The sequence below is a fragment of the Arachis hypogaea genome, chromosome 3 (genome assembly GCF_003086295.3).
Source record: "Arachis hypogaea cultivar Tifrunner chromosome 3, arahy.Tifrunner.gnm2.J5K5, whole genome shotgun sequence".
Classification (NCBI taxonomy): Eukaryota; Viridiplantae; Streptophyta; class Magnoliopsida; order Fabales; family Fabaceae; genus Arachis; species Arachis hypogaea.
In genome coordinates, this window is record NC_092038.1 from 108,052,365 (window position 1) to 108,077,778 (window position 25,414).

A 25,414-nucleotide genomic window follows, 5' to 3' on the forward strand; every position below is an offset into this window, starting at 1 on the left:
GGAAAGTGCATCCCTTGAGGTATCTCAGGGATTTGATGATGAGAGGGGTCTCTTGTTTGCTCCATCCTCTTTTTAGTGATGGGCTTGTCCTCATCAATGGGGATGTCTCCCTCTATGTCAACTCCAACTGAATAACAGAGGTGACAAATGAGATGAGGAAAGGCTAACCTTGCCAAGGTAGAGAACTTGTCCGCCACCTTATAAAGTTCTTGGGATATAACCTCATAAACTTCTATTTCTTCTCCAATCATGATGCTATGAATCATGATAGCCCGGTCTATAGTAACTTCGGACCGGTTGCTAGTGGGAATGATTGAGCGTTGGATAAACTCCAACCATCCCCTAGCCACGGGCTTGAGGTCATGCCTTCTCAATTGAACCGGCTTTCCTCTTGAATCTCTCTTCCATTGGGCGCCCTCTTCACAAATGACTGTGAGGACTTGGTCCAACCTTTGATCAAAGTTGACCCTTCTAGTATAAGGATGTTCATCTCCTTGCATCATGGGCAAGTTGAATGCCAACCTTACATTTTCCGGACTAAAATCCAAGTATTTCCCCCGAACCATAGTAAGCTAATTCTTTGGATCTGGGTTCACACTTTGATCATGGTTCTTGGTGATCCATGCATTGGCATAGAACTCTTGAACCATCAAGATTCCGACTTGTTGAATGGGGTTGGTAAGAACTTCCCAACCTCTTCTTCGGATCTCGTGTCGGATCTCCGGATATTCACTCTTTTTGAGTTTGAAAGGGACCTTGGGGATCACCTTCTTCAAGGCCACAACTTCATAGAAGTGGTCTTGATGCACCCTTGAGATGAATCTCTCCATCTCCCATGACTCGGAGGTGGAAGCTTTTGCCTTCCCTTTCCTCTTTCTAGAGGTTTCTCCGGCCTTGGATGCCATAAATGGTTATGGAAAAACAAAAAGCAATGCTTTTACCACACTAAACTTAAAAGGTTTGCTCGTCCTCGAGCAAAAGAAGAAAGAAGAGAGTAGAAGAAGAAGAAATAGAGGAGATGGATGAGGCTTTGTGGTTCGGCCAAAAGGGAAGAAAGAGTGTTTAGGTTGTGTGAAAATGAAGGAGTGAAGATGGGTTTATATAGGGGTGGGGGGAGGGTTATGGTTCGGTCATGTATGGGTGGGTTTGGGAGGGAAAGTGGTTTGAATTTGAATGGTGAGGTAGGTGGGGTTTTATGAAGGATGGATGTGACTGGTGAAGAGAAAGATGGGATTTGATAGGTGAAGGGTTTTTGGGGAAGAGGACTTGAGGTGATTGGTGAATGGGTGAAGAAGAGAGAGAGAGAGTGGTGGGGTAGGTGGGGATCCGGTGGGGTCCACAGATCCTGAGGTGTCAAGGAAAAGTCATCCCTGCACTAAGTGGCGAGCAAAATTGCTCTTTGTGCCAATTCTGGCGTTAAATGCCGGGCTGGTGCCCCTTTCTGGCGTTTAACGCTAAGTTCTTGCCCTTTACTGGCGTTTAACGCCAGTCTGGTGCCCCTTTTTGGCGTTAAACGCCCAGAATGGTGCCAGACTGGTCGTTAAACGCCCATCTGCTAGCCTTACTGGCGTTTAAACGCCAGCAGGTTCTTCCTCCAGGGTGTGCTGTTTTTCTTTCTGTTTTTTATTCTGTTTTTGCTTTTTCCATTGATTTTGTGGCTTCTCATGATCATCAACCTACAGAAAACATAAAATAACAAAGGAAAATAGATAAAATATAACATTGGGTTGCCTCCCAACAAGCGCTTCTTTAATGTCAGTAGCTTGACAGAGGGCACTTATGGAGCCTCACAGATACTCAGAGCAATGTTGGAACCTCCCAACACCAAACTTAGAGTTTGAATGTGGGGGTTCAACACCAAACTTAGAAGTTGGTTATGGCCTCCCAACACCAAACTTAGAGTTTGACTGTGGGGGCTCTGTTTGGCTCTGTTTTGGGAGAATCTCTTTATGCTTCCTCTCCATGGTGACAGAGGGATATCATTGAGCCTTAAACACCAAGGATTCTTCATTCACTTGAATGATCAATTCTCCTCTATCAACATCAATCACAGCCTTTGCTGTGGCTAGGAAGGGTCTGCCAAGGATGATGGACTCATCCATGCACTTCCCAGTCTCTAGGACTATGAAATCAGCAGGGATGTAATAGTCTTCAACCTTTACCAGAACATCCTCTACAAGTCCATGGGCTTATTTTCTTGAATTGTCTGCCATCTCTAGTGAGATTTTTGCAGCTTGCACCTCAAAGATCCCTAGCTTCTCCATTAAAGAGAGAGGCATGAGGTTTACACTTGACCCTAGGTCACACAAGGCCTTCTTGAAGGTCATGGTGCCTATGGTACAAGGTATTGAAAACTTTCCAGGATCCTGTCTCTTTTGAGGTAATTTCTGCCTAGACAAGTCATCCAGTTCTTTGGTGAGCAAAGGGGGTTCATCCTCCCAAGTCTCATTTCCAAATAACTTGTCATTTAGCTTCATGATTGCTCCAAGGTATTTAGCAACTTGCTCTTCAGTGACATACTCATCCTCTTCAGAGGAAGAATACTCATAAGAGCTCATGAATGGCAGAAGTAAGTCGAATGGGATCTCTATGGTCTCATTTTGAGCCTCAGATTCCCATGGTTCCTCATTGGGGAACTCATTGGAGGCCAGTGGACGTCCATTGAGGTCTTCCTCAGTGGCGTTCACTGCCTCTTCCTCCTCTCCAAATTCGGCCATGTTGATGGCTTTGCACTCTCCTTTTGGATTTTCTTCTGTATTGCTTGGAAGAGTACTAGGAGGGAGTTTAGTAATTTTCTTACTCAGCTGTCCCACTTGTGCCTCCAAGTTTCTAATGGAGGATCTTGTTTCAGTCATGAAACTTTGAGTGGTTTTGATTAGATCAGAGACCATGGTTGCTAAGTCAGAGGTGTTCTGCTTAGAATTCTCTGTCTGTTGCTGAGAAGATGATGGAAAAGGCTTGCCATTGCTAAACCTGTTTCTTCCACCATTATTGTTGAAACCTTGTTGAGGTCTCTGTTGATCCTTCCATGAAAGATTTGGATGATTTCTCCATGAAGGATTATAGGTGTTTCCATAGGGTTCTCCCATGTAATTCACCTCTTCCATTGAAGGGTTCTCAGGATCATAAGCTTCTTCTTCAGATTAAGCTTCCTTAGCACTGCCTGGTGCATTTTGCATTCCAGACAGACTTTGAGAAATCATATTGACTTGCTGAGTCAATATTTTGTTTTGAGCCAATATGGCATTCAGAGTGTCAATCTCAAGAACTCCTTTCTTCTGATTAGTCCCATTGTTCACAGAATTCCTTTCAGAAGTATACATAAATTGGTTATTTGCAACCATTTCAATTAGTTCTTGAGCTTCTGTAGGCGTCTTCTTCAGATGAAGAGATCCTCCAGCAGAGCTATCCAAAGACATCTTGGACAGTTCAGACAGACCATCATAGAAAATACCTATGATGCTCCATTCAGAAAGCATATCAGAGGGACACTTTCTGATTAATTGTTTGTATCTTTCCCAAGCTTCATAGAGGGATTCTCCTTCCTTCTGTCTGAAGGTTTGGACTTCCACTCTAAGCTTACTCAATTTTTGAGGTGGAAAGAACTTTGCCAAGAAGGCATTGACTAACTTTTCCCAAGAGTTCAGGCTTTCTTTAGGTTGTGAGTCCAACCATGTTCTAGCTCTGTCTCTTACAGCAAAAGGGAATAGCATAAGTCTATAGACCTCAGGGTCAACCCCATTAGTCTTGACAGTGTCACAGATTTGCAAGAATTCAGCTAAAAACTGATGAGGATCTTCCAATGGAAGTCCATGGAACTTGCAATTCTGTTGCATTAGAGAAACTAATTGAGGCTTAAGCTCAAAGTTGTTTGCTCCAATGGCAGGGATAGAGATGATTCTCCCATAGAAGTCGGGAGTAGGTGCAGTAAAGTCACCCAGCACCTTCCTTGCATTGTTGGCATTGTTGTTGTTTTCGGCTGCCATGGGTTTTTCTTCTTTGAAGATTTCTGTTAGGTCCTCTACAGAGATTTGTGCCTTAGCTTCTCTTAGTTTTCGCTTCAAGGTCCTTTCAGGTTCAGGGTCAGCCTCAACAAGAATGCTTTTGTCTTTGCTTCTGCTCATAAGAAAGAGAAGAAAACAAGAAAACGTGGAATCAAATTCGAACTTATCAAGAGAGATGGAGTTCGAATTGTTCATTGAGGAATAGTGTTAGTCCATAAATAGAAGGAGGTGAGAAGAGGGGAAGAAATTTTCGAAAATTAAGTAAAAGATTTTGAAAACATTTTGAAAAACTTTAATTGATTTTCGAAAATAAGAGTGAAAAAGAAATCAAGTGATTTTTTTTGAAAAAGATTTTGAAATTAGAAATCAAAAAGATTTGATTGAAAACCATTTTGAAAAAGATATGATTAAAAAGATATGATTGGTTTTTTTAAAAAAAAATGTGATTGAGAAGATATGATTTGAAAAACATTTTAAAAAGATTTGATTTTGAAAATTAATGACTTGGCTATCAAGAAAAGATATGATTCAAACATTAAACCTTTCTCAACAGAAAAGGCAACATACTTGAAATGTTGAATCAAATCATTAATTGATAGCAAGTATCTTTGAAAATAGAAAGAAATTGATTTTGAAAAAGATTTGATTGAAAAGATTTGATTTGAAAAAGATTTGATTTTGAAAAATTTTGAAAACTTGAAAAAAATTTGAGTTGAAAACAGAATCTTCCCTCTTGTGCCATCCTGGCGTTAAACGCCCAGAATGGTGCACATTCTGGCGTTTAACGCCCAAAACTCTACCCTTTTGGGCATTAAACGCCCAGCCAGGCACCCTGGCTGGCGTTTAAACGCCAGTCTGTCTTCTTCACTGGGCATTTTGAACGCCCAGCTTTTTCTGTGCAATTCCTCTGCTGTATGTTCTGAATCTTTAATTCTCTGTATTATTGACTTGAAAAGACACAAATTAAAAATATTTTTGGATTTTTAATAATGAGGAATAATCAAAATGCAACTAAAATCAAATAACAATGCATGCAAGACACCAAACTTAGCAGTTTGTATACTACTGACACTAACAAAATGAGAATGCATATGAGACACAAAAACACTCAAGTCAATAGAATTCAAAGATCAGAGCAATGAAATCATCAAGAACATCTTGAAGATCACTTAAGACACATGAATGAATGCAAGGAGAACAGAAACATGCAATTGACACCAAACTTAAAATGAGACTCTAGACTCAAACAAGAAATTTTTGGATTTTATGATTTTATAATTTTTTTGTGCTTTTTTCGAAAATTAAGTGGAAAAGAAAATAAAGATATCAAAATTCTTAATGAGAATTCCAGGAATCATGCAATGTTAGTCTAAAGCTTCAGTCTAAAGAAATTAGACATGGCTAGCCAAGTTTCAGCAGAACATTGCATTCAAGAGCTAAATTGATGAAGATCAATCAGCTTTGGTGATGATAAGAACATCACCTTGAAACACTAGAATTCATTCTTAAGAATTCTGAAGAAAAATACCTAATCTAAGCAACAAGATGAACCGTCAGTTGTCCATACTCGAACAATCCCCGGCAACGGCGCCAAAAACTTGGTGCACAAAATTGTGATCATCAATGGCGCCATCAACATGGTACGCTCAATTGCAATCTCAACTCTTTATCACAACTTCGCACAACTAACCAGCAAGTGTACTGGGTCGTCCAAGTAATAAACCTTACGCGAGTAAGGGTCGATCCCACAGAGATTGTTGGTATGAAGCAAGCTATGGTCACCTTGTAAATCTTAGTCAGGCAAACTCAAATGATTATGAATGATGAATAAAACATAAAGATAAAGATAGAGATACTTATGTAACTCATTAGTGGGAATTTCAGATAAGCGTATGGAGATGCTGTGTTCCTTCCGTCTCTCTGCTTTCCTACTGTCTTTATCCAATCCTTCTTACTCCTTTCCATGGCAAGCTGTATGCAAGGGTTTCACCGTTGTCAGTGGCTACCTCCCATCCTCTCAGTGGAAATGTTCAACACACCCTGTCACGGCACGGCTATCCATCTATCGGTTCTCAATCAGGTTGGAATAGAATCCAGTGATTCTTTTGCGTCTGTCACTAACGCCCAGCCCTCAGGAGTTTGAAGCTCGTCACAGTCATTCAATCATTGAATCCTACTCAGAATACCACATACAAGGTTTAGACCTTACGGATTCTCTTGAATGCCGCCATCAGTTCTAGCTTATACCACGAAGATTCCGCTTAAAAAATCCAAGAGATATCCACCCAATCTAAGGTAGAACGGAGGTGGTTGTCAGGCACATGTTCATAGGTGAGAATGATGATGAGTGTCACGGATCATCACATTCATCAAGTTGAAGAACAAGTGATATCTTAGAACAAGAACAAGCGGAATTGAATAGAAGAACAATAGTAATTGCATTAATACTCGAGGTACAGCAGAGCTCCACACCTTAATCTATGGTGTGTAGAAACTCCACCGTTGAAAATACATAAGAACAAGGTCTAGGCATGGCCAAATGGCCAGCCTCCCAAAGTGATCAAAAAATCTAAAGATCAAAAGATTCCAAAGATCCAAAGATCAGAAAATACAATAGTAAAAGGTCCTATATATAGAGAACTAGTAGCCTAGGGTGTACAGAGATGAGTAAATGACATAAAAATCCACTTCCGGGCCCACTTGGTGTGTGCTTGGGCTGAGCATTGAAGCATTTTCGTGTAGAGACTCTTCTTGGAGTTAAACGCCAGCTTTGGTGCCAGTTTGGGCGTTTAACTCCCATCCTTGTGCCAGTTCCGGCGTTTAACGCTCGGAATTCTGATGGTGACTTTGAACGCCGGTTTGGGCCATCAAATCTTGGGCAAAGTATGAACTATCATATATTTCTGGAAAGCCCAGGATGTCTAATTTCCAACGCCATTGAGAGCGCGCCAATTGGGTCTCTGTAGCTCCAGAAAATCCACTTCGAGTGCAGGGAGGTTAGAATCCAACAGCATCTGCAGTCCTTTTTAGTCTCTGAATCAGATTTTTGCTCAGGTCCCTCAATTTCAGCCAGAAAATACCTAAAATCACAGAAAAACACACAAACTCATAGTAAAGCCCAGAAAAGTAATTTTTAACTAAAAACTAATAAAAATATACTAAAAACTAACTAGATCATACTAAAAACATACTAAAAACAATGCCAAAAGCGTACAAATTATCCGCTCATCAACAACCAATATAAGACTCCTTTATATGCAAAGTATAGTACATGATAAGTTTGGTGTTCAAAGCACACCAAGTGGGTTTGAACACACTTTTTGAAAAAAGCAATTCATTCCCCAAAGTTGTTGCACCATATGACCACAAACAAGTTTGGTGTACCAACGTTGCATGCATGGGCAGCTTAATGGTTGATTGATGTGTATTCATGAATTCATGGAAAGAAATTAGCTATGAAAAAAAAGAGATTTTTGTTTAGTTAGTTCACCCCTTGAATTTTCCCACCAATTTTTCAATTAATTTTCACATTCTCTCTTTTTCGTGTATAGAGAATCAAAAAGGACATTGATGGTACTTGATAGGACAAATGAGGAAGAGGGATTCAGCCACTACACCAAGGGAATTTCACACTTGTCCTCATGGGGAATGTCCTTGGAAGTGTTGCCATGCAACATTGGGAGTGGATGGCTTTGGAGACCGAACCAAGACCATCATAAAAGAGGTAATCCTTGTGCTTATTCAATCTCAAAACCCCAATCGTCCACTATCAAACAACACCATCAATCCACATCCTTCAACAATTGCCATCTCTCTATAAAAACCCCTTCACACAACCTTTATGTACACACCCTATATCCCCATCTTTTTCACTTCTTTCTCTCGGCTATACGTACTTCACATACACCTTATATCCTCACCTTTCTTCCTTCTCTCAAAACACATTCCTCTAAGACACATTCTGCCTCACATCAACCGAATTCCATCCTCAACTTCATAGCTTTCACCATCTTCGCAAACCAATCCTCACTCATGGCATCATCAAGCTCCAAGAGGCAAAAAGGGAAGGGACCCATAGAGCATCCTCCTTTTGATGAAGTGCGATTTAGAACCTTTTATCATGCACTTCAGTATGGGTGGATGACTGAGAAGGAAATAATTTATGAACTAGGCTTTCAAGTCACAAAAGCCGAGTGCCCAGGAATCATAGAGAAGGTGGAACAACGCCGATGGGAGCTCCTCACCGATCCAGTCACAAGGGTGAATGCCACTCTAGTAAGAGAGTTCTATGCAAATGCAATTAGGCAAGACAAGGAGGATGACTCATACACAAGTTTTGTGAGAGGGGTCGTGGTAGATTTTAGTCCCATGACTATCATGAGAGTGTTGAAATTGAGAAGCATACCCTTTGAAGAGGAGAGCTACCACTCGAGAATGGACCAAAACCCCAATTATGACCAGATTATACAGGATATATGTGTGCAAGGAGCAAATTGGGAGAGAGGTCCCAAGGGGAAGCCGAAATTTATAAAAAGAGGATATCTCCTTCCTAAGGCTTAAGGTTGGTTTGAAATTGTAAGGAGATCCATCCTCCTAGTCGGAAACAACTCGGAGGTAAACCTCAAGAGAGCAACGATGGTGCAATGTGTAATGAAGGGAGGAGAGATCAAGGTTCATGAACTCATAGCTCAAGGCATTCGAAAGCTCGTTGAGAAGAGTGACTCTGGAGGAAAGTTGGGTTATCCTAGCACTATCTTCCTCCTTTGCAAATTGGCCAGGGTGATATTTGAAGATGAAAACCCTGAGTGGATAAAGGTTGGTCTTCCACTCACTTATCGCCGAATGCACATTGCTGCAACTCCATTACCTCCACGAAGGGTACGGAAGAGGCCAGCTCATCAAGCTGAAGAAGAACAACATCCACAAGAGCAAGTTTCAGCCACCCTAAGCATGCACCAACTGCAGGAGGCTATTGACACCTTATCTAGGCAATGCATGGAAAATCAAGAGGCGCAAAGGGAGTTCCAAATACAATCAAGGGATCGCCATGAAAGAGTCACTTTCTAGATGGATGAATCAACAAGGGGAATGGCAAAAACAACTGATGGATCAGCAATTGGAACAAGGAAGACAATAGAGTGAATCCTTCCACAACCTGAATCAGAAACATGATCAACAACAAAAAGCCATCCAAAGGCTAATCAACATCCAAGCACATCAAGGAGCACACATTCATGAGATGCATAGGAAACAAAGAGAACAAGCAGATCTTTTCGATGAATATAGAACATTCTTGGAAGGAGTCTACATGAGTGAGACTGGATACCATGTGAATACCCAAGCCAGGCTTGGATATCTAGTCAAACAATTGCCTGTCTTGGATCCAGGAATCACAAAATATAAGGATGTAAAGGATGAATTAGCACGAGTGGAGCACAAAAGGGCTGAACAAAGTCATGAATCGGTAAGGAAGGCACTAGAAGATTGGAAATTAGCTAGATCAAATCGGATGAGAGGAAGCACAAGTGGACAAAGCGAATCTAAAAATGGCAAGGGAGCAGAAGAGAATGAGCATGCCAACAAGTGAAATGTGGTGAAGTTCCTCCTTAGTTTACTTTTTTTTTCAAAGCTTTAAATAAGGAAAATCATGTATGAAATAGAACATGCTTCCATGGTAGTTTAGAATTTTCAATTATGCATTTAAGTTTCATTGCTTAGGTCTATGTTATTGAGCCTAATGTCTTGACTGCTCACTTCCATCTTCTTTACTTGTATGCTTGTCTCTCTAAGTTTATCTAAAAGAAAATGTTATGGGAAGAACAAGAGTGGAGTCATTTTGTGAAGTGCATTCTGAATGTTTGTGGTAGGTTGATTAGTAAGCTAAGTTGGTTCACCAAGAAAGGAAAAAAAGCAACTATCCATCCTAAGTCCTATGTTGAGGCTAGCTAAACAATAAGGTCCCAACAAGAAAAGAAAAAGAGCAATACAATTGAAAATAAGAAAAGGAACACAATAAGAAACAATGATAGGCACCAAGGGTTTCAAAAAATTGAGGCATGTGTCTGTGGTGTTTATGTATAAGGGATATACTTGGATAAATAAGCTCTTAGGGGTGCCTTATCACTTGGTAACTTGGGTTAACTAATCCGGGATTATCAGCTGAAAGTCCACTATCAAGAGTAACCTTTGCTACAGAGCACTTAGTAACCCAAAGAGGTGCTGGACACCAAGGTCTCAAGAAGGAAAGAATAACAAACCATGTGCCTGTGGTGTGTATGTATGAGGGAAAGAGACTTGAGGGAGTAAGTCCTTAGGGGTGCCTTAACACCTAGCACCCTAAAACCAACTGGTTTGGGAGTGTTGGCTAAAAGCTTATCATAAAGAGTCACCCTCTTACAAAGCACTTAGCAAAAAGAAAAATAAACTTTGAAAAGGAAGGAAGGATCACTAAGAAAGAAGCCTCCAGGGATGCAATCAAGAGAGTGACTAGGGATTTGATAAAGGCTTGAAACCTAAAGGGAAAGAACCTAAGTTGATATGCATGAAACTCCATGAACCAGGAATGCCACTTCTATTTTATCTTCTTGTTCTTTCATTTCATTTTTCTTTTGCTTCAGTACTTGCTTAGGGACAAGCAAGCTTTAAGTTTGGTGTTGTGATGCCAGGGCATCTAGGCCAGTTTCACTGACCTTTTCTTTACTGTTTTAGGGTAGTTTCATGCATGTTCTTAGTGAATAAGGCAAGTTTTGGGTGAAAATACAGTTACACATTGATTCAAGCAACTATTGTGAATTTTACATGATTTCATGAGATTTTTGCTAGAATTGCATGATAACTTGATGATGCATAATCTCATGACTTTGGCTAGAGCTTTGATGCACTTTAATTGCTTGATTTCAGGACAAATGAAGTATGGAAGAACCACGTTAGTATTCATGTTAACTTAGTTAAGGAGAACACTAACGTGGAATGGCAAGGAGCTTGCAACGTTAATGAGAAAAGTGATCACTAATAACGCCTGCGAAGCCATCCATAGCTCACGTTAATAGCCACGTTAACTAAGTTAACATGGTAGTTAACGTAGAAGAAAAAGGGGAACTCCACGTTAACGAGAAAAGTGAACACCACTAACGTTGGGAAACTAGGCAATGCCCCACGTTAAGAGTCACGTTAACTTAGTTAACGTGAACTCTAACGTGGAAGAGGAGCAACAACGCCAACGTTAGTCACACTCACTTTTGTCACTAACGTTGGATCATTAGCATTGCCTACATTAATTCTCATGTTAATATTGTCAACGTGAAAGTTAACGTGGAGTTGAATTCAAAGAACCAACATTAGTGACACTCTTTGTCACTAACGTTGGGAGATGGCTTCATTTAATACGTTAAGGGCCACCTTAACTTAGTTAATGTGAGTCCTAACGTAGGAACTTTAGGGAATTGGAGTGTTAGTGACAAAGGTGAGTGTCACTAACACTCTCGAAGGTGAAGAACACCCACGTTTGCTAAGCTAACGTGAGACTTAACGTAGGGGCAAGAGGCAAGCCAACGTTAATGGAAAAAGTGAGTCCCATTAACGTTTGCGAAAAGGGGCATGGTGCACGAAATTGTGATCAATACTTTTCACAACTCAATTAATCCCCGGTGATGAAACCAAAAACTTGGTGTTCAATACCATGGCATGAACACAACTTCGCACAACTAACCAGCAAGTGTACTGGGTCGTCCAAGTAATAAACCTTACGCGAGTAAGGGTCGATCCCACAGAGATTGTTGGTATGAAGCAAGCTATGGTCACCTTGTAAATCTCAGTCAGGCAAACTCAAATGGGTATGGTGATATACGAATAAAACATAAAGATAAAGATAGAGATACTTATGTAATTCATTGGTAGGAATTTCAGATAAGCGTATGAAGATGCTTGTCCCTTCCGTCTCTCTGCTTTCCTACTGGCTTCATCCAATCCTTCTTACTCCTTTCCATGGCAAGCTTAAGCAAGGGTTTCACCGTTGTCAGTGGCTACCTCCCATCCTCTCAGTGGAAATGTTCAACGCACCCTGTCACGGCACGGCTATCCATCTGTCGGTTCTCGATCAGGCCGGAATAGAATCCAGTGATTCTTTTGCGTCTGTCACTAACGCCCCGCCTTCCGGAGTTTGAAGCACGTCACAGTCATTCAATCATTGAATCCTACTCAGAATACCACAGACAAGGTTAGACCTTCCGGATTCTCTTGAATGCCGCCATCAGTTCTAGCCTATACCACGAAGATTCCGGTTAAAGAATCCAAGAGATATCCACCCAATCGAAGGTAGAACGGAGGTGGTTGTCAGTCACACGTTCATAGGTGAGAATGATGATGAGTGTCACGGATCATCACATTCATCAAGTTGAAGAACAAGTGATATCTTAGAACAAGAACAAGCGGAATTGAATAGAAGAACAATAGGAATTGCATTAATACTCGAGGTACAGCAGAGCTCCACACCTTAATCTATGGTGTGTAGAAACTCCACCGTTGAAAATACATAAGAACAAGGTCTAGGCATGGCCGAATGGCCAGCCTCCCAATGAGGGTTCAATCATCAAAACATGATCAAAAGATCCAAAGATTGAAAGATCTCCCTATACAATAGTAAAAGGTCCTACTTATAGAAAACTAGTAGCCTAGGGTGTACAGAGATGAGTAAATGACATAAAAATCCACTTCCGGGCCCACTTGGTGTGTGCTTGGGCTGAGCATTGAAGCATTTTCGTGTAGAGACTCTTCTTGGAGTTAAACGCCAGCTTTTGTGCCAGTTTGGGCGTTTAACTCCCATTTTGGTGCCAGTTCCGGCGTTTAACGCTGGAAATTCTGAGGGTGAATTTGAACGCCGGTTTGGGCCATCAAATCTTGGGCAAAGTATGGACTATCATATATTGCTGGAAAGCCCAGGATGTCTACTTTCCAACGCCGTTGAGAGCGCGCCAATTGGACTTCTGTAGCTCCAGAAAATCCACTTCGAGTGCAGGGAGGTCAGAATCCAACAGCATCTGCAGTCCTTTTTAGTCTCTGAATCAGATTTTTGCTCAGGTCCCTCAATTTCAGCCAGAAAATACCTGAAATCACAGAAAAATACACAAACTCATAGTAAAGTCCAGAAAAGTGAATTTTAACTAAAAACTAATAAAAATATACTAAAAACTAACTAGATCATACTAAAAACATACTAAAAACAATGCCAAAAAGCGTACAAATTATCCGCTCATCAGGGCACAAGCCAACGTTAATGGGAAAAGTGAGTCCCATTAACGTTGGCCAAGGATTGAATAGGAGACGTTAGTAGTCACGTTAAGACTACTAACGTTGGAGTTAACGTGGGTATATAAGGGTGGAACGTTAGAGGAAAAAGTGAATGCCACTAACGTTCTCGCACCCAAAAATGTGACTCAACGTTAATCTCACTAAATGCCCAAGCCTAACTCATATTTCTCTGCAACCTGGGCCCACTAAAGATGAGAACTGCTTCAACTCAAGGTCCAGAGCCCACATCCAATACTTGAAGAACTCACTAGAAGATCATGAGGAGTAGTATATATAGGAGTAGTTTTGAACTAGAGAGGAGCTTGGCACTTCTGGGCACTACTCTCTATAGATTTACTTTTTCTGCACTTTAGCATGGATTCTTCTTTTCTGCTATTTTTCATTTCTAGAGCTATGAAAAATTAAACCCCTTTCATTGGGTTAGGGAGCTCTGTTGTAATTTAATGGATCAATTATAGTTTTCATTCTTCTTCTTCTTTCTTTTCTCTTGATCTTACTAGAAAGCTTTCAATCTTAATTAAATTGGTTAGTTGTCTTGAAAAAGAAACTCTCCATAATTGGATCTCCTTTGAGCCTTGGAAAAGGGATGAGGAGATCATGCTAGAAATGCTTTCTAATGTTGGACCAAATTGGGGTTTGGATGGATATTGTGACATGTAATCCTACCAATACTTTGATTTGGGAATACATGTGGTATAATCAATGACCACACTTCATCTCTTCCCATGAGCAATTAAATCAAGGAATTGGGCAATTGTTCAAGCTTAGAGAGATTGGATTGCTAAGGAATTGGGATCCAATCACTTAAGATTGCCAAGGAGATCAATGAATGCATTGATTGAGGAAGAGATGAGAATGAACTTGATCCAGAGAATGCAACATCTCCTGAACCCAATGATTTCCCCATATCTTATCTTACCCATTTTCTTTACTTTCCGCCATTTAATTTCATGTTTATTACCCCAACTCCCCATTTAAGATTCTGCACTTTAATTCCTGCTATTTACTTTCCAGTCATTTAATTTTCTGCAAATTCCAAATCCAATTTCTGCTCAGCTCAACTAGCACTTTCTTCTAACTAAAATTGCTTGACCAATCAATCCCTGTGGGATTCGACCTCACTCTACCGTGAGTTTTACTTGACGACAATTTGGTATACTTGCCGAAGGGAAATTTGTTGAGAGACAAGTTTCCACGCATCACTCACCACCACAAAATAATTCATGTTATTATGATAATGGTGGTTGAGAATATCAAGAACATGAAACGGGGTGCTTCTCAGGGTCACAAAATGGTCCATATTTTGATGACTTTGATCATTACTCAAGCTGTCTTTGGGAAGATCAAAACCAAAGATATTTAACTTATTCACACCCCACTCATCAAGAGCCATCATCCTTTAATTATTTAACCTCACCTCCTAGCTTTTCGCATCAAAACCCTTTACCACTTGGACATGCCTCAACACAAAATTCCTTCCCACATCCATATAATTCATCTCACCACTCACATAATGCATTCTATTACACACAAAATTCTTCTCACAGTCCACAAAACCCATATCATTACCCACAAAAGTCATACCACTCTTAGAACATACAACCACAAAACAACCAATTCCATTCACAAAGTAGCCACCCTCAACCTCTAAATTTCACCCCAGCTGCACACCCTCCCTTCGAGGATAAGCTATCAAGGATAGAAAACCTACTGGCAGTGCTCTTTGAAGAATCTAAGGACACGAGGACTTTCCAAGAGGAGGTAAAATCCATTATGCAGAACCAGGGGGTTGCCATTAAGAAGCTTGAGGCACAAGTTGGAGATCTATCAAAGCAAAACCATACCCATAATTATCTCAATGGTACCATGGCAAACCCAAGGGAGGAATCAAAGGAACAAGAAAAGGAGGCACCCATACCAAGTGAGATTTCTATGAAGAAGGAGGAGGTTATGAGAGTATATAATCCCAAAGCTCCACACCCACAGAGGCTACTAAGGGTGACAAAGGAACATGCAAACTCACTCCCAGAAGGCTCAATGCAACACCATACAAAATAAAGGGAGGAAGTCAATCAAGGGAGTCCACACTACTCCAATGAAATAGAGAGTTGCATAGAGGGTGAGTTCATTAAACCACCAATTCAAGATGTTCTTGATGAAGAGAATGCTCTAACCATCATACAATACCCAAGTCCTAAAATCAAGGTGGTGAAGGCAATCAACATGAGCACTAAAAAGAGGATGGTGACCAAGAAAAGAAGGAAAATATCCATAAAGAAGAAAAGGTCAACCAAAAACCATCCCACTCCTATCCCAACAAGCAAGTTTACTCAAGCTAACAACAAAAGAAAGCTTGCTGGGGGAGAGGCACTCAGAACAAGGGGCATTAACTAGCTCCTCTTTCCTCTTGAGGTCATTCCTCTTAACAAACTGGAAGAAGAGAAAGAAAGTCATGAACAACATGTCAAGCTAATGACATTAAAAGAGCGCTTGTTGGAAGGAAACCCAACCATAGGTAACATTTTCTTGCTTTGCTTAGTTTACTTTCAATAATTTGGCATATGATTGCATTCTAAGTTTGGTGTTGCCATGCAATAATTTGATTTTCAATCTTCACTGGGTACTTGCAACATTCTAAATTGAGAGTGTCACACTAAGTTTGGTGTTGCCACTTATCTTTCATGGAAGGTACCAAGCACACCACTTATTAATGCAATCAAAATGTCTCTGTTTGTATCTCTTGTGCCTTTATTGTATCCTTAATCTTGCTTGCTGAAACACATGCATACTCACACTTCACTCTAAGACATTCATAATCCATCATAAACCCCATCACCATTGTTTTAATTGTTGCTTAAGTATAAGCAATCATTCTAAGTTTGGTGTGGGAAGGAGAAGAATAGGAGGAAAATGGAAACAATAATGAAGATAAACTACAAGGTGGTAAAGTTTCTTTCTCCTCTTAATTATTTCCAGCACTTTAAATTGCATGATTGTCTTCTATTTTCTTTGTATGCATGTGTGATTACTCCTTGTGAATAAGCATAATTTGATATTTGATTTGTAACATGTTGCTATGATATCATGATTATCATCTTGAATTTTACTTGCACCCAACATCTCTAAGAATGCAACAAAGAAATCATTCTTTTGAAAGAAAAATATTGAAGAATTTTATAAATCTTGGGGCAAGCAAAAGATTAAGAGGTGTAGAGGTTCTGATTGTATGATTGTGTATTGAGGTTGCATGTTTGTGAAAACTTGCATGGGAGCTCATAGACAGGAAATGAAGTTTAGAGAAGTATTATGGAATTTCTCAAACATCTATTGATCCAAGAAGTAGTAACAAAAGAAAACAAAAGAAAAAGAAAAACAAAGAACAAGCCCAAGGCTCTGAGCATCAATTTCTAGGAAGAAAAAGAAAGAAACAAGAACTCAAAGAGTTATTGTCCTAGTTAAATGCTTGTGGTGGATTTGTATCAAAGAGAGAGGCTTGAGCAAGTAAATCCTAAGGGGTGCTTCAACACCTAATATCTTAAACCAACTGGTTTGGGAGTATTGATTGAAAGCTTATCTTAAAAAGCCGCTTTGATACATGACACCTAGAGTCGAGGCTAAATTCCACAAAGAAAGAAAAATGCTAGAAAATAAGTGCTGCTTCAAGGTGACAATCTATAAAGAGACTTCCATAATATCATTTGAATGAAAGTCCTAAGATCTAAGACTTCCAAAATGTAAGGACTAATGAGCACTGGAATCCTTGCATAAGCGTACAAATTAGAGTTCACCCCACTATCACTTATTCACTTCACCCACTAAGGCATCATAAGCAATTCTTCAATACATTCCAATTAAGAGAATTCTTTGTGCATATTTCTTTTCTTGCTTGGGACAAGCAAGATTTAAGTTTGGTGCTATGATGCCAGGGCATCTTGGCTAGTTTTACTAGCCATTTTTGTATGCTTTAGGTTGGTTTCATGCATTTTCTTAGGAAATAAGCAAGTATTTAGTTGAAAATGCAATCATACCATGATTCAAGAAAACATTGTGAATTTTGAATGATTTCATGAGAATTATGCATGAATTGAATGATAAATTGGATGATGCATGATCCCATGATTAAGAGCAAGACTTTGATGCACTTTGTTTGATTGATTTCAGGTAACAAGAAGCAGAGAAGAGCCACATTAGTGGCTACGTTAGTGCCACTAACGTGGCCATTAACGTGGAAGAAAAGATAAGCCCCAACGTTAGTGAGAAAGTTAGTGGCGTTAACTTTTGAAGAAGGAGAGCATGGAACATTAGTGGTAAAAGTAAATACCACTAACGTTAGCAAAGGGCAAGAAGACCCACGTTAGTCTCCACGTTAATTACATTAATGTGGGAACTGATGAGCGGATATTTTATACGCTTTTTGGGGGTAATTTCATGTAGATTTTAGTATGTTTTAACTAGTTTTTAGTAAAATATTATTAGTTTTTAGGCAAAAATCATATTTCTGGACTTTACTATGAGTTTGTGTATTTTTCTGTGATTTCAGGTATTTTCTGGCTGAAATTGAGGGAGCTGAGCAAAAATCTGAGTTAGGCTGAAAAAGGACTGCTGATGTTGTTGGATCCTGACCTCCCTACACTCGGAATGGATTTTTTGAAGCTACAGGAGTCCAATTGGCGCGCTCTCAATGGCGTTGGAAAGTAGACATCCAGGGCTTTCCAGCAATATATAATAGTCCATACTTTGCGCGAAGATAGACGACGTAACTTTGCGTTGAACGCCAAGTACATGCTGCTGTCTGGAGTTAAACGCCAGAAAAACGTCATGATCCGGAGTTGAACGCCCAAAACACGTTATAACTTGGAGTTCAACTCCAAGAAAGGCCTCAACTCGTGGATAGCTTTAGTCTCAGCCCCAGCACACACCAAGTGGGCCCCAGAAGTGGATTTCTGCACCAATTATCTTAGTTTACTCATATTCTGTAAACCTAGGTTACTAGTTTATTATTTAAACAACTTTTAGAGACTTATCTTGTGCCTCATGACATTTTCAGATCTGAATTACATACTTTTTGACGGCATGAGTCTCTAAACTCCATTGTTGGGGGTGAGGAGCTCTGCGGCGTCTCGATGAATTAATACAATTCTTTTGTTTTCCATTCAAACACGCTTGTTCTTATCTAAGATGTTCATTCACGCTTAATTATGGAGAAGGTGATGATCCGTGACACTCATCACCTTCCTCAATCCATGAACGTGTGCCTGACAACCACCTCTGTTCTACATCAGATTGAATGAGTATCTCTTAGATTCCTTAATCGGAATCTTCGTGGTATAAGCCGGATTGATGGCGGCATTCATGAGAATCCGGAAAGTCTAAACCTTGTCTGTGGTATTCCGAGTAGGATTCTGGGATTGAATGGCTGTGACGAGCTTCAAACTCCTGAAGGCTAGGCGTTAGTGACAGACGCAAAAGAATCAATGGATTCTACTCCAACCTGATTGAGAACCGACAGATGATTAGCCGTGCTGTGATAGAGCATAGGAACGTTTTCACTGAGAGGATGGGAAGTAGCCATTGACAACGGTGACACCCTACATAGAGCTTGCCATGGAAGGAACCTTGCGTGTGGGAAAGGATTTCAAGGAAGAGTTGAAGTTCAGAGGACAAAGCATCTCCAAAACTCCAACATATTTCTCATTACTGCACAACAAGTAACGCTTTTATTCTCCATTATTAAAGTAATCACTATTTATTTTATACCCTTTTCTTTATTAAAATACGAGGCTAAAGAATCCTATTGGTATCCTGACTAAGACAAATAAAATAAACATAGCTTGCTTCAATCCAACAATCTCCGTGGGATTCGACCCTTACTCACGTAAGGTATTACTTGGACGACCCAGTGCACTTGCTGGTTAGTTGTGCGGATTACAAATTCGTGCACCAGGAACTAACGTGGAAGGAAAGGGAAACGCCAACATTAGTGGAAAAAGTGAACGCCACTAACGTTTACGAAGGCTAGAACACCCACGTTAGGTTCCACGTTAGTTACATTAACGTGGGAACTAACGTGGAAGGAAAGGGAAACGCCAACGTTAGTGGAAAAGGTGATCACCACTAACGTTTGTGAAGCAAAGGAAGACCTACGTTAATGGCCACGTTAGTTACACTAACGTGGGCAAAATCTCACCCGGCAGCCTGACCATGCCTTCTTCAAACAAGAATAACTTAAGCCACAAAGCTCCAAATAAGGTGATTCTAGTGGCATTGGAAAGTAGGATTCCAGAGCTTTCCAAGCATTTATGGAACTATATGGTAGACCCTAAATTTGAGGGAGAAAATCTGCCCCGAATGTGCAAAGATGAACATGGTATCAACCTGTAGTAAGGCCAGCTGACCTTTTCACTTTCCAAGAAGTGTAACTCGAGCTGTAGAGCTCCAAATGATGCGCTTCCAATTGCTTTAGAAAGTAGACATCTAGGGCTTTTCAACATTATATAATAGTATAGGGTGGACATTACGTTTGTGCTCCAGAACCTGGCAATATTAAGCCCTTGATCGCTAACGTTATTGTGACTCACGTTTTCCAGTAACGCTAGCGACTATGCCAGCGACCTTGTCCACTTCAAAGGAGCATAACTTGAGTTCCAAAGGTCCAATTAATGTGATTCCAGTTGCGTTAGAAAGCTGACATTCAGAGCTTTCAAAAGATATATAATAGTCTATAGTGGGCATGAAATTGGAGTACAAACAAGAGGCATCTTTTAAGCCCCAAAAACACCAATTGGGTAGCAAGTGTAACGTTAGCCACAATAACTTCAGCACTAACGCTACACTTGTAGCGTTAGTGTGTGATGAGCGGATAATTTATACGCTTTTTGGCATTGTTTTTAGGTAGTTTTTAGTAAGTTTGAGCTACTTTTAGGGATGTTTTCATTAGTTTTTATGTTAAATTCACATTTCTGGACTTTACTATGAGTTTGTGTGTTTTTCTGTGATTTCAGGTAAATTCTGGCTGAAATTGAGGGACTTGAGCAAAACTCTGAAAAAGGCTGACAAAAGGACTGATGATGCTGTTGGAATCTGACCTCCCTGCACTCGAAATGGATTTTCTGGAGCTAAAGAACTCCAATTGGCGCGCTCTCAACGGCGTTGGAAAGTAGACATCCAGAGCTTTCCAGCAATATATAATAGTCCATACTTTATTCGGAAATTGACGACGTAACTTGGCGTTGAACGCCAAGTACATGCTGCTGTCTGGAGTTAAACGCCAGAAAAACGTCATGATCCGGAGTTGAACGCCCAAAACACGTCATAACTTGGAGTTCAACTCCAAGAGAAGCCTCAGCTCGTGGATAGATCAAGCTCAGCCCAAGCATACACCAAGTGGGCCCCGGAAGTGGATTTATGCATCAAATACTTACTCATGTAAACCCTAGTAGCTAGTCTAGTATAAATAGGATAAGTTACTATTGTATTAGACATCTTTTGACAGTTTAATCTCTTGACTGTTTAGCCTTTGATTATTCGGTCTCTTGATCACTCAAGGGGGCTGGCCATTCGGCCATGCCTGAACCTTTTACTTATGTATTTTCAACAGTGGAGTTTCTGCACACCATAGATTAAGGGTGTGGAGCTCTGCTGTACCTCAAGTTTCAATACAATCACCATTACTTTTTATTCAATTCTCTTTTATTCTTATTCCAAGATATACGTTACACTTAACTTGATGAATGTGATGATCCGTGACACTCATCATCATTCTCACCTATGAACGCACGTGACTGACAACCACTTCCGTTCTACCTTAGGCCGGGCGCATATCTCTTAGATTCCCCAACAGAATCTTCGTGGTATAAGCTAGATAGATGGCGGCATTCATGAGGATCCGGAAAGTCTAACCTTGTCTGTGGTATTCCGAGTAGGATCCTGGGAATCCGGAAGGTCTAACCTTGTCTGTGATATTCCGAGTAGGATTCCGGTATTGAATGACTGTGACGAGCTTCAAACTCCTGAAGGCTGGGCGTTAGTGACAGACGCAAAAGAATCAATGGATTCTATTCCAACCTGATTGAGAACCGACAGATGATTAGCCGTGCTGTGACAGAGCATAGGAACGTTTTCACTGAGAGGACGGGATGTAGCCATCAACCATGGGTGATGCCTCCAGACGATTAGCCGTGCAGTGACAGCGCATAGGATCATTTTCCCGAGAGGATTGAAAGTAGCCACCACTGATAGTGATGCCCTACATACAGCATGCCATGGAAAGGAGTAAGAAGGATTGAAGGAAGAGTGAGTAGTGAAGTAGAGTTTCAAGAGGAGCACAGCATCTCCATATACCTATCTGAAATTCTCACTATTAATTTATATAAGTATTTCTATCCCTTTTATTTTCTATTTTATTATTAATTTTCGAAAACCCATAAACCAATTTAATCTGCCTAACTGAGATTTACAAGGTGACCATAGCTTGCTTCATACCAACAATCTCTGTGGGATCGACCCTTACTCGCGTAAGGTTTATTACTTGGACGACCCAGTACACTTGCTGGTTAGTTGAACGGAGTTGTGAGCTTCTCTAACAGTGCCTGGAATTCTTTTATCACAATTTCGTCCACCAAGTTTTTGGCGCCGTTGCCGGGGATTGTTCGAGTATGGACAACTGGCGGTTCATCTTGTTGCTCAGATTAGGTAATTTTCTTTTCAAAAACTTTTTCAAAATTTTTCTTTTTCGTTTTTCCAAAAATGTTTTTCGAAAAAAAAAATTAAAATAAAAATACAAAAAAAAAATTATAAAATCATAAAAATAAAAAAATATTTTGTGTTTCTTGTTTGAGTCTTATGTTAATTTTTAAGTTTGGTGTCAATTGCATGCTTTTAAAATTTTTCTTGCATTTTTTTCGAAAATCTCATGCATTCATAGTGTTCTTCATGATCTTCAAGTTGTTCTTGACAAGTCTTCTTGTTTGATCTTGATGTTTCCTTGTTTTGTGCTGTTTGTTGTTTTTCATATGCAATTTTTGTTTGTTAGAGTCCATGCATTAAAGATTTCTAAGTTTGGTGTCTTGCATGTTTTCTTTGCATCAAAAATTTTTCAAAATTATGTTCTTGATGTTCATCATGATCTTCAAAGTGTTCTTGGTGTTCATCTTGACATTCATAGTGTCCTTGCATGCATCTTGTGTCTTGATCCAAAATTTTCATGTTTTGGGTCATTTTTGTGTTTTTCTTTAAAATTTCAAAAATAAAAAAAATTATCTTTTCCTTATTTCCCTCCAAATTTTCGAAATTTTGGGTTGACTTGGTCAAAAATTTTTAAAAAATTAGTTGTTTCTTACAAGTCAAGTCAAAATTTCAATTTTAAAAATCTTATCTTTTCAAAATCTTTTTCAAAAATCATATCTTTTTCAATTTTTTTTTAATTTTCGAAAATTTCAAAAATCTTTTTCAAAATCTTTTTCTTATCTTTATATCTAATTTTCGAAAATTAGCTAACAATTAATGTGATTGGTTCAAAAATTTGAAGTTTGTTACTTTCTTGTTAAGAAAGGTTCAATCTTTAAGTTCTAGAATCTTATCTTGTAGTTTCTTGTTAGTTAAGTCAATTTTAAAATTAAATCTTTTTATCTTTTATCTTATCTTTTTCAAAAATTTTATCTTTTTCAAAATTTGATTTCAAAATATCTTATCTAACTTCTTATCTTCTTATCTTTTTCAAATTTTGATTTTAATATCTTTTTCAATCAACTAACTAACTTTTTGTTTGTTTCTTATCTTTTTCAAAACCACCTAACTACCTTTTCCTCTATAATTTTCGAAAATATCTCATCTCTTTTTCAAAAATTCTTTTTGTTTTAAAATTTTAATTTTAATTATATTTTGTCTTTGATTTTCGAAAATTACTAACCTCTTTTTCAAAAATTATTTTCGAAATTTCTCTTCTCTTCTCTTATTCTATTTAATTAATTAATTACTAACACTTCTCTTCACCTCTCTTCATCTAAGAATCCGAACTTCTTATATCCCTTGTATTTGGATTCTTCTACCCCTTTCTTCTTCTACTGACATAAAGGAATCTCTATACTGTGACATAGAGGATTCCTCTTTCTTTTCTTGTTTTCTTCTCTTTCATATGAGCAGGAACAGGGAAAAAGGCACTCTTGTTGAAATTGATCTAGAACCTGAAAGGACTCTGAAGAGAAAATTAAGAGAAGCTAAATTACAACAATCCAGAAACAACCTTTCAGAAATTTTCGAACAAGAGAAGGAGATGGCAGCCGAAAATAATAATAATAATGCAAGGAGAATGCTTGGTGACTTCACAAAGCCAACGTCCAAGTTTGATGGAAGAAGCATCTCCATTCCTGCCATTGGAGCCAATAGCTTTGAGCTGAAACCTCAGCTAGTTGCTTTAATGCAACAAAACTGCAAGTTTTATGGACTTCCATCTGAAGATCCTTATCAGTTCTTAACTGAGTTCTTGTAGATCTGTGAGACTGTAAAGACGAATGGAGTTGATCCTGAAGTCTACAGACTCATGCTTTTCCCTTTTGCTGTGAGAGACAGAGCTAGAATATGGTTGGATTCACAACCTAAGGATAGCCTGGACTCCTGGGATAAGCTGGTCACAGCTTTCTTGGATAAATTCTTTCCTCCTCAAAAGCTGAGCAAGCTGAGAGTGGATGTTCAAACCTTCAAACAAAAAGATGGTGAATCCCTCTATGAAGCTTGGGAAAGATACAAGTAGCTGACCAAAAGGTGTCCATCTGACATGTTTTCAGAATGGACCATATTAGATATATTCTATTATGGTCTCTCTAAATTTTCGAAAATGTCATTGGATCATTCTGCAGGTGGATCTATTCACCTGAAGAAAACGCCTGAAGAGGCTCAAGAACTCATTGACATGGTTGCAAACAACCAATTCATGTACACTTCTGAGAGAAATTCCGTGAATAATGGAATACCTCAGAAGAAAGGAGTTCTTGAAATTGATGCTCTGAATGCCATATTGGCTCAGAACAAAGTGTTGACTCAACAGGTCAACATGATCTCTCAAAATCTGAATGGGCTGCAACATGCATCCAACAGTACTAGAGAGGCAGCTTCTGAAGAAGCTTATGATCCTGAGAACTGATGAGCGGATAATTTATACGCTTTTTGGCATTATTTTTAGTATGTTTTTAGTATAATCTAGTTAGTTTTTAGTATATTTTTATTAGTTTTTAGTTAAAATTCACTTTTCTGGACTTTACTATGAGTTTGTGTGTTTTTCAATGATTTCAGGTATTTTCTGGCTGAAATTGAGGGTCCTGAGCAAAAATCTGATTCAGAGACTGAAAAGGACTGCAGATGCTGTTGGATTCTGACCTCCCTACACTCGAAGTGGATTTTCTGGAGCTACAGAAGCCCAATTGGCGCGCTCTCAACGGCATTGGAAAGTAGACATCCTGGGCTTTCCAGCAATGTATAATAGTTCATACTTTGCCCGAGATTTGATGGCCCAAACTGGCGTGGCAAATCAGCCTCAGAATTTCCAGCGTTTAATGCTGGAACTGGCATAAAACTTGGTGTTAAACGCCCAAACTGGCATAAAAGCTGGCGTTTAACTCCAGAAAAGGTCTCTACACAAAAATGCTTCATTGCTCAGCCCAAGCACACACTAAGTGGATCCAGAAGTGGATTTTTACGTCATTTACTCATTTCTGTATACCCTAGGTTACTAGTTTACTATTAATAGGATCTTTTGACATTGTATCTGTACCTCATGACACTTTACACGTTTCTTTGTGTACCTTCCACAGCATGAGTCTCTAAACCCCATGGTTGGGGGTGAGGAGCTCTGCTGTGTCTTGATGGATTAATGCAATTACTACTGTTTCTCATTCAATCATGCTTGCTTCCATTCTAAGATACTACTTGTTCTTAAATCGGATGAATGTGATGATCCGTGACAATCATCATCATTCTCAACTATGAACGTGTGCCTGACAACCACCTCCGTTCTACCTTAGATTAAGTAGATATCTCTTGGATTCTTTAACCGGAATCTTTGTGGTATAAGCTAGAACTGATGGCGGCATTCAAGAGAATCCGGAAGGTCT

At 39.5% G+C, this 25,414-nt stretch overlaps 1 non-coding gene across 1 annotated transcript; it reads left to right on the forward strand.

Annotated features, from left to right (window-relative positions):
* Positions 1-3,473: 3,473 nt before the first annotated feature.
* Positions 3,474-3,581, forward strand: LOC112793154 (small nucleolar RNA R71). Its single transcript, XR_003197861.1, has one exon. It is a non-coding gene; the product is annotated as a small nucleolar RNA R71 (small nucleolar RNA).
* The last annotated feature ends 21,833 nt before the right edge of the window (positions 3,582-25,414 follow it).